Raw genomic sequence first — 17,689 nt, 5'->3', positions numbered from 1 at the left:
CGAGGGGTTCAAGAGAGGCCTGGATGTCTTCCTGGAGCAGAACAATATTGTATCATACAATTATTAGGTTCTGTAGAAGGACGTAGATCTGGGTATTTATTATGATGGAATATAGGCTGAACTGGATGGACAAATGTCTTTTTTCGGCCTTACTAACTATGTTACTATGTTACTATGTTATGATTTCTTTTTTCCCTCTATTGGGAATCATTGGTGGGGCTCCTTGTACTGTTATGGCTGGCAATCAGGCAACACAGCGTGCAGTAATCAGCGCACATACAGAGATCTGGCAATAACCAAAAACAATAGGACGAGCTCTGAGACGTGGAATCTCTGTAGACTGCAGTACCTGATCTATCCTCACACAACTATAAGCAGCAGTGGATTGCGCCTATCACTACCTATGCAACTCGGCACTGCCTGAGGAGCTGACTAGCCTGAAGATAGAAATACAAGCCTGACTTACCTCAGAGAAATACCCCAAAGGAATAGGCAGCCCCCCACATATAATGACTGTTAGCAAGATGAAAAGACAAACGTAGGAATGAAATAGATTCAGCAAAGTGAGGCCCGATATTCTAGACAGAGCGAGGATAGCAAAGAGAACTATGCAGTCTACAAAAAACCCTAAAACGAAAACCACGCAAAGGGGCAAAAAGACCCACCGTGCCGAACTAACAGCACGGCGGTGCACCCCTTTGCTTCTCAGAGCTTCCAGCAAAAGTTAATAGCAAGCTGGACAGAAAAAACAGAAAACAAACTAGAAGCACTTATCTAGCAGAGCAGCAGGCCCAAGGAAAGATGCAGTAGCTCAGATCCAACACTGGAACATTGACAAGGATCAAGGAAGACAGACTCAGGTGGAGCTAAATAGCAAGGCAGCCAACGAGCTCACCAAAACACCTGAGGGAGGAAGCCCAGAGACTGCAATACCACTTGTGACCACAGAAGTGAACTCAGCCACAGAATTTACAACACCTCTGGGAAGCCCTGGTGAAACACTTCACCTGTGGGAAGGTACACCATCTGGCTGCTATAACATTGCCCCAGCAGACCCCTAAGCAGCGTCGGTCACCCTGACCGAATACCACAGGTGGCGTCACGAACACTATAATTCCTATAAACACTCTTCCTTTTATTGGGCGCCCCTTAAAGGGCCACAGGGCCGGGCCAGGCGGGTCACCGTGACATCCCCGAACCTAAGAACCCGGTACCGAGTACCCCATTGCCCTGACGTGGGGACTCTACAATTACATGAACACCCGATTCTTACACTTTGGCTGGTCAAAACGCTGCTCACTGTTCTTGTGATCATTTTGACCCCACGGGGTGGGATTTTGCGTGGAGCCCCAGATCGAGGGAGATTATCAGTGGTCTTGTATGTCTTCCATTTTCTTATTATTGCTCCCACAGTTGATTTCATCACACCAAGCTGCTTGCCTATTGCTGATTCAGTTTTCCCAGCCTGGTGCAGGGCTACAATTTTGTTTTTGGTGTCCTTTAACAGCTCTTTGGTCTTCACCATAGTGGAGTTTGGAGTGTGATTGAGGTTGTGGACAAGTGTCTTTTATACTGATAACAAGGTCAAACAGGTGCCATTACTACAGGTAATGAGTGGAGGACAGAGGAGCCTCTTAAAGAAGTTACTGGTCTGTGAGAGCCAGAAATCTTGCATGTTTTAGTTTGACCAAATACTTATTTTCCATTACAATTTGCAAAATAAATCTTGCCAAATCAGGCAAGGTGATTTTCTTGATTTGTTTTCTCATATTGACTCTCATAGTTGTGTTCTACCTATGATGTCAATTACAGGCCTCTCTCATCTTTCTGTGGGAGAACTTGCACAATTGGTCGCTGACTAAATACTTTTTTTCCCCACTGTATATATATGTGTGAGACATAACCAAACAAGAAAGTTGCCTGCTATAAACAACACTGGCTTGTAATGCAAATTTACTTGGTAGTCAGTGGATGCTTGGGAACACTTTGCTTTTGACCTTGGACTTTGTCAAATTTTCATTAATTTTCCCCCAACTAACCCGTATTTATTAGATGAGGAATAGCCATCTTACCCGGCTTTCACATACAGAGGAGCGCTCGTTCAACTGAGTGATCCAGTGTTCTCTACGAGAAAGCCGGTGACAGAAAGTCTAAAATCAGACATGCCCGATTAACATCTCCACTGAAAATCAGTTGGTGGGTGCTCCCATACACATTAGCGAGTTTACCAGACCTGTCGATATTGGCAATTGGTCAGCAATATTTTACCTGTTGGGATTTCAACTTGCCTTTATTTGTCTATCTCACAGCAACTGGTGGTAATGGGTCATTTGAATCTTAAGGTTTATTCAGATATTTAAGGGAGTAACTAGAGAGGGTGCAAAGTTTGCAGTCACACCAAGGTCTTAGCGCAATGAGGAGTCCCAAAAAGTCTCTTTAGCCTATATGAGAAGACCAACACTATCAAAAATCCATGATAGTTGGGGGTCCTGTTGGAGATATTGCATTGGGGCCCATGAGCTGGCAGTATGTATGAATCAGGTGACCTTAAGAACAAGGACAGAATAAGATACACCCAATAAATGTAACATCACACATCAAACATCAATTCTTTTATTGGACTTGCCAATCGCACAATTGCTGGGGATCTACCGGCAGCCCCAGATCACATTTGCCAGTGACTTGTGCCACTGTAGTTGCTTGTTTTCAACTTTAACTGTTGTTTATGTGGATGCCCCAGTTACAGTAAAAAACTATGTTCCCCAGAGATCTTTCATGATATCTTGGTGACAAAGTATGTAAAAATAGTAGGGGAAAAAATAAAAGCCCCCACTGCAGCAAAAAATATGAAAAATGTGTATACAGTATAAAATACATTTTAGTACATATAGTGCATAAAAAACTATACAGTTTATTTCTATATTTGCATTGCAAAAAAAGTGACAGGAATTTATATGCATCTCAAAACAACAAATCAAAAATCACAATTTCTCCCTGAAAGAACAGGGCCTCATACAGCCACGTCAGAAAAAAAAAATAAGAACGTTATATCTAATGAAACGTGGAGAGGTGAGAGTAAAATGTGGTTAATGAACAAAACTCACGTATGCATAAAACAGATGGAATTGAAAAGAATATATGGACAAACAATTCATTCACATCATGTTCTAAAAGGTGAAACACATCACAAAGGTTTTACTAGATATTACTTATTTTAAAATTGAAAATTAATAGGGTCATCTAAGTTGTTTTCAGCACATATCGCCTGCCAAGTGGAAAATGAGCTTTAGAATTAGGATTTAACCCCTTCATGACCGGGGGATTTTTTCGTTTTTCCGTGTTCGTTTTTCGCTCTCCTTCTTCCCAGAGCATAACTTTTTTATTTTTACGTCAATTTGGCCATGTGAGGGCTTATTTTTTGCGGGACGAGTTGTACTTTTGAACGACATCATTGGTTTTAGCATGTCGTGTACTAGAAAACGGGAAAAAAATTCCAAGTGCGGTGAAATTGCAAAAAAAGTGCAATCCCACATTGGTTTTTTGTTTGGCTTTTTTGCTAGGTTCACTAAATGCTAAAACTGACCTGCCATTATGATTCTCCAGGTCATTACGAGTTCATAGACACCAAACATGACTAGGTTATTTTTTATCTAAGTGGTGAAAAAAATTCCAAACTTTGCTAAAAAAAAAAAAAAAAAATTGCGCCATTTTCCGATACTCGTAGCGTCTTCATTTTTCATCATCTGGGGTCGGTTGAGGGCTTATTTTTTGCGTGCCGAGATGACGTTTTTAATGATAGCATTTCGGTGCAGATACGTTCTTTTGAGCGCCCGTTATTGCATTTTAATGCAATGTCGCAGCGACCAAAAAATGTAATTCTGGCGTTTCGAATTTTTTTCCCGCTACGCTGTTTAGCGATCAGGTTAATGCTTTTTTTTAATTGATAGATCGGGCGATTCTGAGCGCGGCGATACCAAATATGCGTAGATTTTATATTTTTATTATTGATTTATTTTGATTGGGGCGAAAGGGGGGTGATTTAAACTTTTGTTTTTTTTATTTTTTTATTTTTTTCACATTTTATTAAACTTTTTTTTTTAACTTTTGCCCTGCTTCAATAGCCTCCATGGGATGCTAGAAGCAGGCACAACGCGATCGGCTCTGCTGATCGCTGCTATGTAGCAGAAATGGAGGTGTGCTGTGAGCGCCGACCACAGGGTGGCGCTCACAGCGACGGGCAATCAGTAACCATAGAGGTCTCAAGGACCTCTATGGTTACCATTCACAAGCATCGCCGACCCCCGATCATGTGACGGGGGTCGGCGATGACGTCATTTCCGGCCGCCCGGCCGGAAGCGGTAGTTAAATGCCGCTGTCTGCATTTGACAGCGGCATTTAACTAGTTAATAAGTGCGGGCAGATCGCGATTCGGCCCGCGCCTATTACGGGCACATGTCAGCTGTTCAAAACAGCTGACATGTCCCGGCTTTGGTGCGGGCTCACCGCGGAGCCCTACATCAAAGCAGGGGAGCCGGCATCGGACGGTATAGTATGTCCGATGCTGGTAAGGGGTTAAAGATGTTGTCTCAAGTTCATAAATGATTAAAATTGTAAAGTGTTCTTAAAATCAATTGACCCCGTAGATCCAGGTTACTGGTTCCATAGGTTGGGAGTGCAGGCAGCCTGCAGACACTAAGCTTCCGAGCCTGCGAGCCTCCTCTGAAGCCGGCGGGATCGGGCGATCAATCTTCAGAAGGCGGTGGAGGAGCACTGCGCTCCTGAAGACAGAACGTTACAACACTCCTTGATAAAACCATGATGCAGATTTCAATCAAATTTACAAACTTTTTGGGATGAAATTGTTTTAATTCTAACTGTGAAGGTTTTTTTTTATTAAATAAAAAAAGGTGGTTGTTTTCCTGGAGCTATGAAAATCATGGCAAGGAAAATAGCAGCCATCCATACATTGTATGTAAATGGTGCACTACATGGAATACATTCAAACTAAGTACAGTGTATTACATGAATGGGTCAGGTCTGTCAGAAACATAGCTGATGATACTTTGTGGCTCTGTTTCTTTGATTTATAGAGATTAGCTCCAAGTGTACACAATAGAGACAGAAATATAATAAAAGGCTGAATGGAAGAAAAGTCTATCAGATCAGTGATATGAATCGAAGCAAAAAATAATGTAGATAGCTAGAACATAGATTATTATGGAACGTTAGATGAGATTAAATGGGGGATTATTATGGGACTCTGATACAAGTAATTAGATGGGACTCCTGTATTACTCTATGGTCATTCCATTCAGAATTCCAACACACAATGCAGATTGTGATGTCATGAAGAAACATCAGATTTTGATTCCATTAGCTGAACAGCTTGGAGACTAGAAGACGCAGTGATAGGATAGGCCACCATACATTCACAATGGATCCTGAGGAAAGCTTTTACACCAGCAACATGGAAAGCAAAATGATCCCTGAGGCTTTCAATATCTTTAATGAGCTTAGAATGGAGGGCAAGCTGTGTGACATTGTCATCAAAGTTGGCGATGTAGAGTTCAATGCTCATAAGATTATCCTATGTGGCTGCAGTCCTTACTTTAGGTCAGTATTTAAGATGCTCACAGCGAAATGTAATTTTATGAAAATGTTCACGATTGGCTGTAAACTCTAATTCTATGGATATTAGGATTTTCCAGAATTACCGTAATTATTTCAGCAATATGAAACCCTCAGTAAACAACAGAACTCACGGGCCCTTTCATGTTCATTAAGAGGGTCAAATCACTCTAGAATGCTTTCAGATTCTAGTGTGACCTAAAAAAAAACCAAACATTGACATCATAAGGAAAGGCCAGAAATTCTAGAGGACCCCTTTAACTAGAGATGGGCAAATTTGGGAAAAATGTAAAATTCGCAGCTTTGCTTAAATTTCTTCAAGAAATTTCATTTGTATGGAGTTTAAGCTATGCGAATGGAGTGAGAATTACTATGCTCTGAGTTTTCTCCAGGCACCAAAACATATTAAAAATAGGTTAAAAAAGGAATAAAAAATATATACTTAACCAGCCCTGTGTGATCATGACATTACGGGGCCTAGTCACCACAGATGAAGCTGAAGATGGTGTTTGTGTAAAATGGTAAACATAGTAGCGCCCCAGAAGACTCCAAAGATGGTCCAATGAAGACTGGACAAGATAAGGGCTGTGCGTCAGCATATGTAAGGGACGGATGTGTATATTTTTAAACCCTTCCTGGTTATTTATAATCTAAAACATGGTGGCTGGACGGACCACATTTTGCTGGATTGACCCAAAGAGAATTCTGGATATCTGGTATTTGGGTATATGGTATATGGTATTTGGGCAAGTTTTTGTAAAAATTTGAGGCAAATTCCATTCACCTTAAATCAAGGTTTTGACTTTTAATCTATATGAGGGGCGATCCAAAAGTAATGATAATCAATACTAAACACAATGAATATAGTAAAAAAATAAATATATTTTTCTACATAGTCTCCTAACAAGTCTATACATTTAGTCCATTTCTTTTCTAAACTTAGAATTCCCTTCGAAAAAAATTCTTGATCTTGACCCTCAAAAAAATCCCCAACAGCGGTTATCACGTCGCTATTGTCGTCAAATTTCTTGCCCCGGAGGTGTTCCTTGAGCCGAGGAAAGAGAAAGAAGTCACTGGGGGCTAGATGTGGGGAATAGGGGGGGTGTTCCACCAGTTCAAAGCCCGCTTCTTGAATGGTAGCCATGGCAACAGCAGCTTTGTGAGCCGGCGCGTTATCTTGGTGAAACGACACTCCAGCCCGCAGTTTGCCGCGCCTTTTCTCCTTGATAGCCTCCCGCAATCTTCTTATTTGTTCTGCGTAGTAGGAGCCAGTAATAGTGGCTCCCTTCTCCAAATAGTCCACCATAATAATTCCTTCAGCGTCCCAAAAAACGGACGCCATAACCTTCCCTGCTGAGCTTGACACTTTGAATTTCTTCGGCGTTGGTTCGTCGGCTCGTTTCCACGTCATCGATTGTTGTTTAGTTTCGGGATCAAAGTGGTGGATCCAGGTCTCGTCCATGGTCAAAAAACGTGACAAAAAAATTTCCTTGTCTGCTTGGAACTTTTCGAGATTTGCTATTGAAATGTCAACTCGTTTCTTCTTTTGTTCGTCGGTTAACATTTTTGGCACCCAACGCGCGGAGACCTTTCTCATATGCAATTCTTTTGCAAGGATTCTTTGAATACTGCCATATGAGATCCCTGTGACCTCAGCTACATGCCTGATAGTCACTCTTCGATCTGCCAATACAACTTCAACTTTTTTCACGTTTTCTTCATTGAGGGACGTGGATGGGCGTCCTTCACGATGTTCATTTTCCGTCGATGTTCTTCCCAGCTTAAATTCCTTGGCCCAGCGTGCAACTGTGGAATATGGAGAAGACTCCCCCAATGTTTCCTCCAAGTCGCTGTGTATGTCTTTGGTAGTCATTTTTTTTAAGCAGAGGTATTTGATGACAGCTCTGAGCTCGTTTTTTTCCATTTTGATGTTCACTCCTCGGCAGTTCATATTCAAATGAATGTAGCTCCCGGGAATCGTGGTCTATTTAAGTAATTTTTATTTCCTGGACTAGTGGGTACCTAAGAGAGAAGAAAACATTTTATTTTAATTTCTGTGTGCAATAGAAATAACCGATTATCATTACTTTTGGATCGCCCCTCGTATTGTTCCATTTAATAGTTTCTTGTAGGTAAATGCAATTTTCACCTAGATCATGCTTTTATCTCTACATTCTTTCTAATTGCAGAGCATTGCTCACAAACGGCTGGAACAACAGTGAAGAGAAGGCATATGAGATATCTGGCATCTCTCCAGAGATAATGAACTTTATTCTAGAGTATGCCTATACACGGACTGTCCCAATCAATGCCGACAATGTGGAAAATCTCTTCATTGCGGCAGATTACTTCAACATTCTAGATCTTATTCAATGATGCTCTGATTTCCTGATAAACCAACTGTGCCCAGAAAATAGTATTGGTATCTACAAGTTTACTGAGTATTACTATTGCCCCAAGCTTCACCAGAAGGCATGTGCTTACATCTTGCATAATTTCGAAAATATAATGAAGACCTCAGATGAGTTTCCTGAACTGTCAGCTACCGAACTGAAAGGTCTTTTAGAGAAAGATGAACTTAATGTTAAACACGAGGAAGCTGCCTGTGAAGCTATCATAAAGTGGATCAATTATAACCCAGCAAGCCGGCAACAGTATATCTCAGTTCTTCTTCCAGAGGTAATGCTGAAGTTTTATCATGAAGTCTTCACCTAGAGTTAAAAATATTCTGAACAAAAGCTGATTGAAACATGTAGCTGATATCAGTGAAGGTCTGACCATTGGTTCAGAAGAAGAAAAACGTGATGTTGAATGTTTGTTTTTTTACTAAGCACTATGCCACCTACATTGATGCTTCATGTTCACATTTGGGCTTAGATAGATAGATAGAGGTATACTGTACACATTTCTGCTTAGTTCAGTAGATGTATTTGATTTCACATTTTTCTTGTTGCCTTTATCATACTTTTTATTGTTTTGCAAGACACAATTGGTTCTCTTTTTTTAAAGCACACCTGTCTTCTCAGCTGACTTCAAAATAAGCTGTCATTTGTGTGTACATCAGAAATAACATTATTTCTGGCGATTATATGACTTTTATTCTGCATTTTCACTAAGTTTCCCATCTATAAATTCCAGGTGTCTATGAGCTATTGGGAGTAGACTAGCTGATATGATGTCTCCTCTACATGGTACATGGAGACAAGAGAGACAATAGGGAATCATGTTCCCCTATCACTTTGTAGAATGTAGACAGAAGCTGCAGCATCACAGAGGACATTATATAGCAGTAGAGAGCAGTGTAGCTGTGAGTCCAGTACAAGAGGGTGGCGTGGGGGGGGGTGCTTACTACAAAGAAGCCGCACCTCTTTCTTTCACTATTTTCCACACCCTTTCTCCCTCTCTCCCTCCAATAGACTTAATGGTCCACTGAATTATGATCCCTCAATGAATTGACAATCTTTTGAATGAGACAGATTTTTCCACATGAGTTAAATAAGTTCAGGAGGCAAAGGGTATTAGAAAAGGCTAACAGGTGGAGAAAAAGGCATATTTCTTTGACAAAATATTACAATCCTTTTTGTGTTATTGATTTATTAATAGCTTTTTTTGAGCAATTGTAACCATTACATTTCTTTCCAGGTTCGCTTTGCCTTCATGCCCACTGAATATTATGGCAACAATGTCAAATCCAACATCTATATACGAGACAATGAAGAATGTAAACCTATTCTAATTAATGCTTCCCTAGCCATGTCTAACCACTATGTTAATTGCCCCTCTGTTTTTCAAAGTCCTATGAGCAGACCTCGCCTTCCTTGTGCAGTCTTGTTTGCCATTGGTGGTTGGCGTAGAGGTAGACTAACCAATGCCATGGAATCATATGATGCTCGTGCTGACAGATGGATCAATGTTACATGTGAAGAAGAAAGTCCAAGAGCCTATCATGGAACAGCATACTTAAACGGCAATGTGTACCTTATTGGTGGATTTGATAGTGTGGTTAATTGTAACGATGTAACACGTTTTGACCCAGTCAAGAAAGCATGGAAGCAAGTAGCACCGATGCATTCAAAGAGATGTAAGGTCAGTGTCACAATTCTGGATGAAAACATCTATGCAATGGGAGGCAATGATGGCCATTTTGATCTGAACACTGCTGAACGATACGAGCCAGAAACCAACCAGTGGAGTTTGATTGCCCCTATGAATGAGCAAAGAAGTGAAGCAAGTGCCACCACACTTAATGATAGGGTAAGGAGATAGTCATCCTAATTAGATATAAGCGGATCGCGTGAAATTCAAATTTGACAGCATCTCTAAATTCTCCCCAAAGGTTAGATTTTTAGATTCGCCTTAAATCTCAATATTGCAAAGGACCTAGTTGCTTGAAAATAACAAGTATGACACTTGGAGGTCTCCTAGGACTGTATTGAACCCCTATTGAGTTCTGTGATGCAAATACAGCCTTATTAATGTGACACACACACTCAGGAATGCATTCTACTCTGTAAAGCTCTAGCATTTTAGAGAAAACAGAATTCAAAGATCCAGGCTGCAGACGAGACTGGGCTGACCACTTCTCTCTTCACTACTCTAGTTAACTGATAGGACTCTCCCATATGTGTACCTTGGGACAAACCTCTCAATCACCTAGAGTGGTTAATATTTTAAAGCAAACCTATAATTATGCAGCCTGGCTCTGATTCCAGCTGTCCATGGTGTGGATGGCATGGTCAACAGACAGGTTCCCTTTATCACACCCAGAAGCAACACACTTGATGGTTACTTCCTTATTCTTCTTCTCTAATTCTACTATTCTATTGAGATGCTAGTACATTTTGGTAGTTCCTTCTTTATGTATAAAAAATCGTATGTATAAAATTTATGACTATTATTATTTTTTTCACAGATCTATATATGTGGAGGATTCAATGAGAACGAGTGCTTGATCACTGCTGAGATGTACAACCTTGATTGTTATGACCTGGTGGTTAAGAGCACACGGAAAGACCTGATAGTTACAATAATACAGGACAAGCTCTGGGACGTGGGAACTCTGCTGACCGCAATCCCTAATCCTATTACACACACTAGAAATAGCCGTGGATTGCTCCTATGCAACTCGTCACAGCCTCAGGACTAGCTAGCCCTAAAGATAGAAAAATAAAGCCTACCTTGCCTCAGAGAAATTCCCCAAAGGAAAAGGCAGCCCCCACATATAATGACTGTGAGTAAAGATGAAAATACAAACACAGAGATGAAATAGATTTTAGCAAAGAGAGGCCCGACTTACTGAACAGACAGAGGATAGGAAAGGTAACTTTGCGGTCAGCACAAAAACTACAAAAAACCACGCAGAGTGCGCAAAAAGACCCTCCGCACCGACTCACGGTGCGGAGGCGCCACTCAGCATTCCACAGCTTCCAGCAAGCAAGACAAAAATCAAAATAGCAAGCTGGACAGAAAAATAGCAAACAAGAGAAAAACAAGCAGGAACTTAGCTTCTGCTGGAGAAGACAGGTCACCAGAACAATCCAGGAGCGAACTAGACCAATACTAGAACATTGACAGGTGGCATAGAGCAAAGATCTAAGTGGAGTTAAATAGAGCAGCCAGCTAACGAATTAACCTCATCACCTGTGGAAGGAAACTCAGAAGCCGCAGCCCCACTCACAGCCACCAGAGGAAGCCCATGGACAGAACCAGCCGAAGTACCATTCATGACCACAGGAGGGAGCTTGACAACAGAATTCACAACACTTGATACCATGCAGTGGAGTATAATTTCTCCAATGAGGAGTCGACGCAGTGGATTGGGAGTTGTTGCCTATGGAGAAAAAGTATATGTGGTATGGACTAATCTAATATATAAAGCTGAATGTGTGTGTGTATGTATGTGTGTGTGTGTGATCAATGTGTGGAGAAAAAAGCCACAGAAATACAGGGAAAGAACATCTTGCCAACCGTTAAGCATGGGAGTCGATCAACCATGTTTTGGGATTGTGTTGCAGCCAATGGCATGGCAACCATTTTACAGATGGGGAAGAATGGATTCAATGAAATTTCAACAAATTATTGATGCATCTGTAAAAGAGCTGAAATTGAAAAGAGGTTGGCTTCTACAAATGGGTAATGACCATAAGCACAAGTCAAAATCCACAATAGAATACCTCAAAAGGAGCAAGCTGAAGGTGTTACAATGGCCCTCTCAATCCCCCGATCTGAACAACATTGAAAATCTGTGGCTAGACCTCAAAATAGCAGTGCATGGAAGACGACCCAGGAATCTTACAGAATTGGAATAATTTTTTTCAAGGAAGAATGAATTAAAATCCATTAAACATGAATTTAAAGACTCTTGACTGTCTACAGAAAGTGTTTGCAAGCTGTGATACTTTCAAAAAGGGGGTACTACTAGGTACTAGCCATTCAGGGTGCTCAACCATTTGCAACTGCCCATTTTCCTATTTCAACATTTTTAAAATGTAAAAGATGAAAATGTTTATATTGCTTGCCTAAAATACAAGGAAATGTGTCACTTTTAACTTTAGGCCTTTTAGAGATGATTTCATCTTCAACATGCTTAATTGTTCACAATAACAGTCATTTTAATCAGGGGTGCACAACCTTTTACATGCCACTGTACCCATTATGTGGGACAGTGTTAAATGCCTGGGAGACATATAAAAATACTATATCTACAACAACCCTTTTGTCCAGGTTTCTTCTCACCTCTTAATAATTATAAATCAGACTATCACTTATCATCATTTTTCTACCATGCACTTCTGTATATTATCCCTTACGAGCCCCACAAACATTTTTCCCACAATTGATGAATTTGGAACTAAATCCACCAGCATGAAAAAGATTCAAAACAAAAAACGGCAAATGATGAATCAGGGTCACACGTTATCAATCTGGGCTTGAAAAAGGGTGCCTCATACACAAAATGTCTTCTTTTGTGATTGCATTTGTCTGTACTTTCAAGCACATCTGTGTTATGATAGGCAATTCAGGAACACAATGTGCATAGCGATCAGATCACATACAGTGATCTGACAATAACCCAAAATAATAGAACGAGCTCTGAGACGTGGAAACTCTGCAGACCGCAATCCCTGATCCTCTCCAAACACAACTAGAGGCAGCCGTGGATTGCGCCTAACGCTCCCTATGCAACTCGGCACAGCCTGAGAAACTAACTAGCCTGAAGATAGAAAAATAAGCCTACCTTGCCTCAGAGAAATACCCCAAAGGAAAAGGCAGCCCCCGACATATAATGACTGTGAGTAAGATGAAAAGACAAACGTAGGGATGAAATAGATTCAGCAAAGTGAGGCCCGATATTCTAGACAGAACGAGGATAGGAAAGATAACTTTGCGGTCTACACAAAACCCTAAAGAAAACCACGCAAAGGGGGCAAAAAGACCCTCCGTACCGAACTAACGGCACGGAGGTACACCCCTTGCGTCCCAGAGCTTCAGCAAAACAAATAGAATAGCTGGACTGAAAAAATAGCAACAAATAGCTTAGAAGCACTTAGCTATGCAGAGCAGCAGGCCACAGGAATGATCCAGAGATACACAAGTCCAACACTGGAACATTGACAGGAAGCATGAATCAAAGCATTAGGTGGAGTTAAGTAGAGAAGCAGCTAACAAGCTCACAAGATCACCTGAGGGAGGAAACTCAGAAGCCGCAGTACCACTTTCCTCCACAAACGGAAGCTCCCAGAGAGAATCAGCCGAAGTACCACTTGTGACCACAGGAGTGAACTCTGCCACAGAATTCACAACACATCTGAGTCCGATGCCTTGGCATTCTCTATTAGATTCCTCTTTATGATCTAAGTCACACAGGGACCTTATATAAAGGGTTGTTCCCATGTTACTTACATTGTCAGGTTGACTGAAGGTTCCCCAATCCTAGCAGGGCAGAAGATTGGCTCCCATGAGATGAGCAGCACATAAAACCATGTATAACCTATTCTAAATACATAAAAATATTGCAGTGTAGAATAAGACCCCGCAATAGCCAGAAAAAAGACAGGATAGCCTAAATAGTCAAATCAAATGATCTTTATTTTATTTTTCAGGTTGGAGGTTCTGATGGAATAAATCACTTAACAAGTGCAGAGGCGTACAACACTGTGGACAGCACCTGGCATGTCGTGCCAAGCATGTACTCACCACGCAGCAGCTTTGGAATAGAAGTAATAGATGACCGTCTTTTGGTTGTAGGTGGATTCAACGGATTTGGCACAACATTAAATGTTGAAAGTTATGATGAAAAAGCAAATGAGTGGTATCATGTCCATGACATGAGTATCGACCGAAGTGCCTTAAGTTGTTGTGTGGTCCCTGGCCTCATCAACATCAGAGACTATACAGACTCCGGAGATATGGTCACAGCGTCCTCCTCTACTGGTTTACTACCAGTGTGATGTATTATTCGTAACACCATTATCCACCAGACCAGCAAAAAATAAACCTTGCAACAAACTGACTGAAATAGTATTTGTCCTGCAGTTCATGATCCGGATAATGTTAAACACAAACATCTGAGATGGATAAATGGGATGACTGGTACATTTTAGCCTGGGGAGCATGCAGGAGCATTATCACAAGGATGCATCCACACATGACACCTCCTAGATCTGTCCAATTTGTTTTTCTCTGACAGCACCTAGATCCAAAGAATTTCATTGATCCATACACACATTCGTTTTAAAAACCGATCCATATCTGTGGAACATTTCCTATTCTTATCTGTTTTGTGGATCAGATTTGGCCATTAAAGTCTATGGGAAACTTTGAGAAAGTCTATGGGAATCCATGAGACTTAGATGAACTAGGAATACTTTGTACTTCAGCTTTTCATCCTAGTTTCATCCATTTTTAACTGATACATTCTTAAGACTCAATGGATAAAAAGTCCTGATGGTTTACCCACTTCACTGAAAATGACTGGATCAGAAACAAATTGACGCATCTTCAAAGCAATTAGGAACCTAAGAAACCTGAGAATAAAATCGGTCTGTTTTTTTTGGATGGTAACACTCATACATATGTGTGAGAGTAACTATAAATGTATGGGTTTACACTTCCAATAAAATCACAGATCCAAGAGTAAGGGTACCGTCACACTGAGCGACGCTGCAGCGATACCGACAACGATGTCGATCACTGCAGCGTCGCTGTGTGGTCGCTGGAGAGCTGTCACACAGACAGCTCTCCAGCGACCAACGATGCCGAGGTCCCCAGTAACCAGGGTAAACATCGGGCCGCGCTTAGTAACCCGATGTTTACCCTGGTTACCAGCGTAAACGTTAAAAAAACAAACACTACATACTTACCTTCAGCTGTCTGTCCCCCGGCGCTCTGCTTTCCTCTGCACTGTCAGCACCGGTCAGCCAGAAAGCAGAGAGGTGACGTCACCGCTGTGCTTTCCGGCTGGCCGGCATTGACACAGGATGCAGGAGGAGTGCAGAGAAGCAGAGTGCCGGGGACAGACAGCTGAAGGTAAGTATGTAGTGTTTGTTTTTTTAACGTTTACACTGGTAACCAGGGTAAACATCGGGTTACTAAGCGCGGTCCTGCGCTTAGTAACCCGATGTTTACCCTGGTTACCAGTGAAGACATCGCTGGATCGGCATCACACACGCCGATCCAGCGATGTCAGCAGGAGTCCAGCGACGAAATAAAGTTCTGGACTTTCTGCTCCGAGCAACGATCTCCCAGCAGGGGCCTGATCGTTGGTCACTGTCACACATAACGATTTCCTTAACGATATCGTTGCTACGTCACAAAAAGCAACGATATCGTTATGTGTGACGGTACCTTAAGATCTGTGAGACGCAGACCACGTCCTATTGTCCAATTTGTGGGTCAGACTCGTTGATTTAAGTCTATGGAGATCAGTGACACACGGATGCAAATGGGAAGGCCCCGAATTTGCTTAGCTTTTGCATCCATGTCTCATGAATCTGTTGCTTAGGGATAAACCTGAATAAAAATATGTGACTTTCCCAGTGTTTTACTGGCTTGGAAGCATATACCCAGACAAGAAGGGAAGTAACAGACCAAAAGATAAAACATAAGAATTTTATTTAGCAATGATTAAAAGACAAAAATGTAAATAGTATTCAAATGTATACAAAACAGGGGAGAACACGGCAGAATGGACTCGAAGCAATCCATGTTATATATCAATAAATGCACATGCAACAGCAGGCTCTGGATTACAAAAATGAATAATCACAAATTGGATGTAACCATAACCAGTGAGAAAAATCTCAGCAGAATATAAATATCAAAAAATCTTGTGAAGATCTACTGGTATAGAATAATAATAAATGTGCCTCATAGAGACTACTGGAATATATTAACTATGAGACCATGTAGTTAAACCTATATGGGTATTGAAGTAACCAAAGAATATATGGCTGTGCCGACTATCAGGTAACTAAGTAGGTAAAGTGTCAGTGCATTGTATGGATAGAATCCGAGTTCACATGTACCTATGTAGGAACCATATTAGGAGAAGTCATAAGCAAAGTGTTAGCGCTGTGTGCATACCTGCTGGTGGGAGGATTTGCCGTGAGACAGGATAACCCCGACGCGCGTTTCGCAACGTGGCTTCTTCCGATTTTTTATCGGATTGCACTCGTCCGTTTTGCTCGCAAGTGAGTATGAACCCGAATACTCAAACCTGCCTGGCTAAGGAAGATGGCACCCTAAGAAAACAATTTTTTTGTTGCCCCCCCACTCACCGTGGACTATCCCTCACTTCCCTACAGCTGCCCTATCAATATAGGTGGGAAAACAACATAGCAAAGAGCAGGGATGAAAAAAAGATAAATTAATTTACATATATTCCCCGTTGTTATCCATATGGGGTGTCTCAACACATGTTAAGTAATAAACTTTTTTTTTTCAATTGATATAGGTAACGGGCCACGCTACTATTTGACAGGCAATATTACTATATATTTTTGATGAATTTATACATGTTGTTGGATGAGATTTGATATGATACTATCTATGGGTGCCTCACAAGGTCCCTCCCGGGAATATATGTAAATTCATCTTTCTTTCATCCCTGCTTTTTTTGGTATATTGTTTTCCCACCTATATTGATAGGGCAGCTGTAGGGAAGTGAGGGATAGTCCACGGTGAGTGGGGGCGCCAAATAAATCATTCTCTTAGGGTGCCATCCTCCTCAGCCAGGCAGGTTTCAGTATTAGGCCAAATGTAGGGTCGTGTGTTACCTCGGCTTCCGGGGCTCCGCCTCCTGCCGCCGTCTCGCTTGCTCCTCCCGCTGCGTCCTCTTCCCGGGGCTCGGCCCGGGCGTCGCGCTTGGCATCCTCTTCTCTCCGGGGTTCAGTCCTGGCGTCCCGGCGTGCGTCTTCTCTCCATCTGGGTGCGCGCGCTTATGGCTTGCGCGGGCACAGTCAGGTCTGACCGTGCGCGCGCACCTTCTTCCCTCAGCTCCCGTCTACCTCCGATCCTGTATCTACCCTCCGTTCCTGCTCCCGTGTACCTCCGTTCCAGTGTTTCCCCTCTGTACCTGTACTCGTCCTCTTCCTCCGCTCCGGTTTCTCTCCTCAGTTCCTGCTTCCGTGTTTTCCCTCTGGTTTTCGGTTCCTTCTGTCCTCAGCTTCCTCTTTGTCGCTTTCATTGAGCCGATCCCTGGTCCTGGCCTCCGTGGTTCTTGAGGTCCCCGCGCTTGCCTCCTAACAGTCCCGGTATTGGGGTTGGTTCCTCTGGAGTGCTCGTTCGGGGTAGCTTCGGTTCCACGGTCCAGTGGGTCCACTCCTTGTACACTATTCCCTCTGGCGTAACAGAATAATCAGGCCATGGATCCCGCCGGGGCCACTGCTTTAAAAGAGTTGGTTTTCTTACGAGAGAATCAGACCCGAATCATGTCTTTTATGAAGACGATGGATTCTCGTTTGTCTGCTTTACAGACCGCGGCTCCCGGGAATGCCGCTCAGTTAGCCAGTCTCCAGCAAGAGCTGGTTCAGCAGCGTGATACGCAGGCGCACATCTTGTC

At 42.1% G+C, this 17,689-nt stretch overlaps 1 pseudogene; it reads left to right on the top strand.

Moving 5' to 3' along the window:
• Positions 1–5,434: 5,434 nt before the first annotated feature.
• On the top strand, positions 5,435–14,420 carry LOC138671880 (kelch-like protein 10; annotated as a pseudogene).
• Positions 14,421–17,689: the final 3,269 nt, after the last annotated feature.

This window comes from Ranitomeya imitator, chromosome 3 (genome assembly GCF_032444005.1).
Source record: "Ranitomeya imitator isolate aRanImi1 chromosome 3, aRanImi1.pri, whole genome shotgun sequence".
Taxonomy (NCBI): Eukaryota; Metazoa; Chordata; class Amphibia; order Anura; family Dendrobatidae; genus Ranitomeya; species Ranitomeya imitator.
The sequence above is the reverse complement of the archived record's forward strand: the minus strand, read 5'-3'. Positions and strand labels throughout refer to the sequence as shown.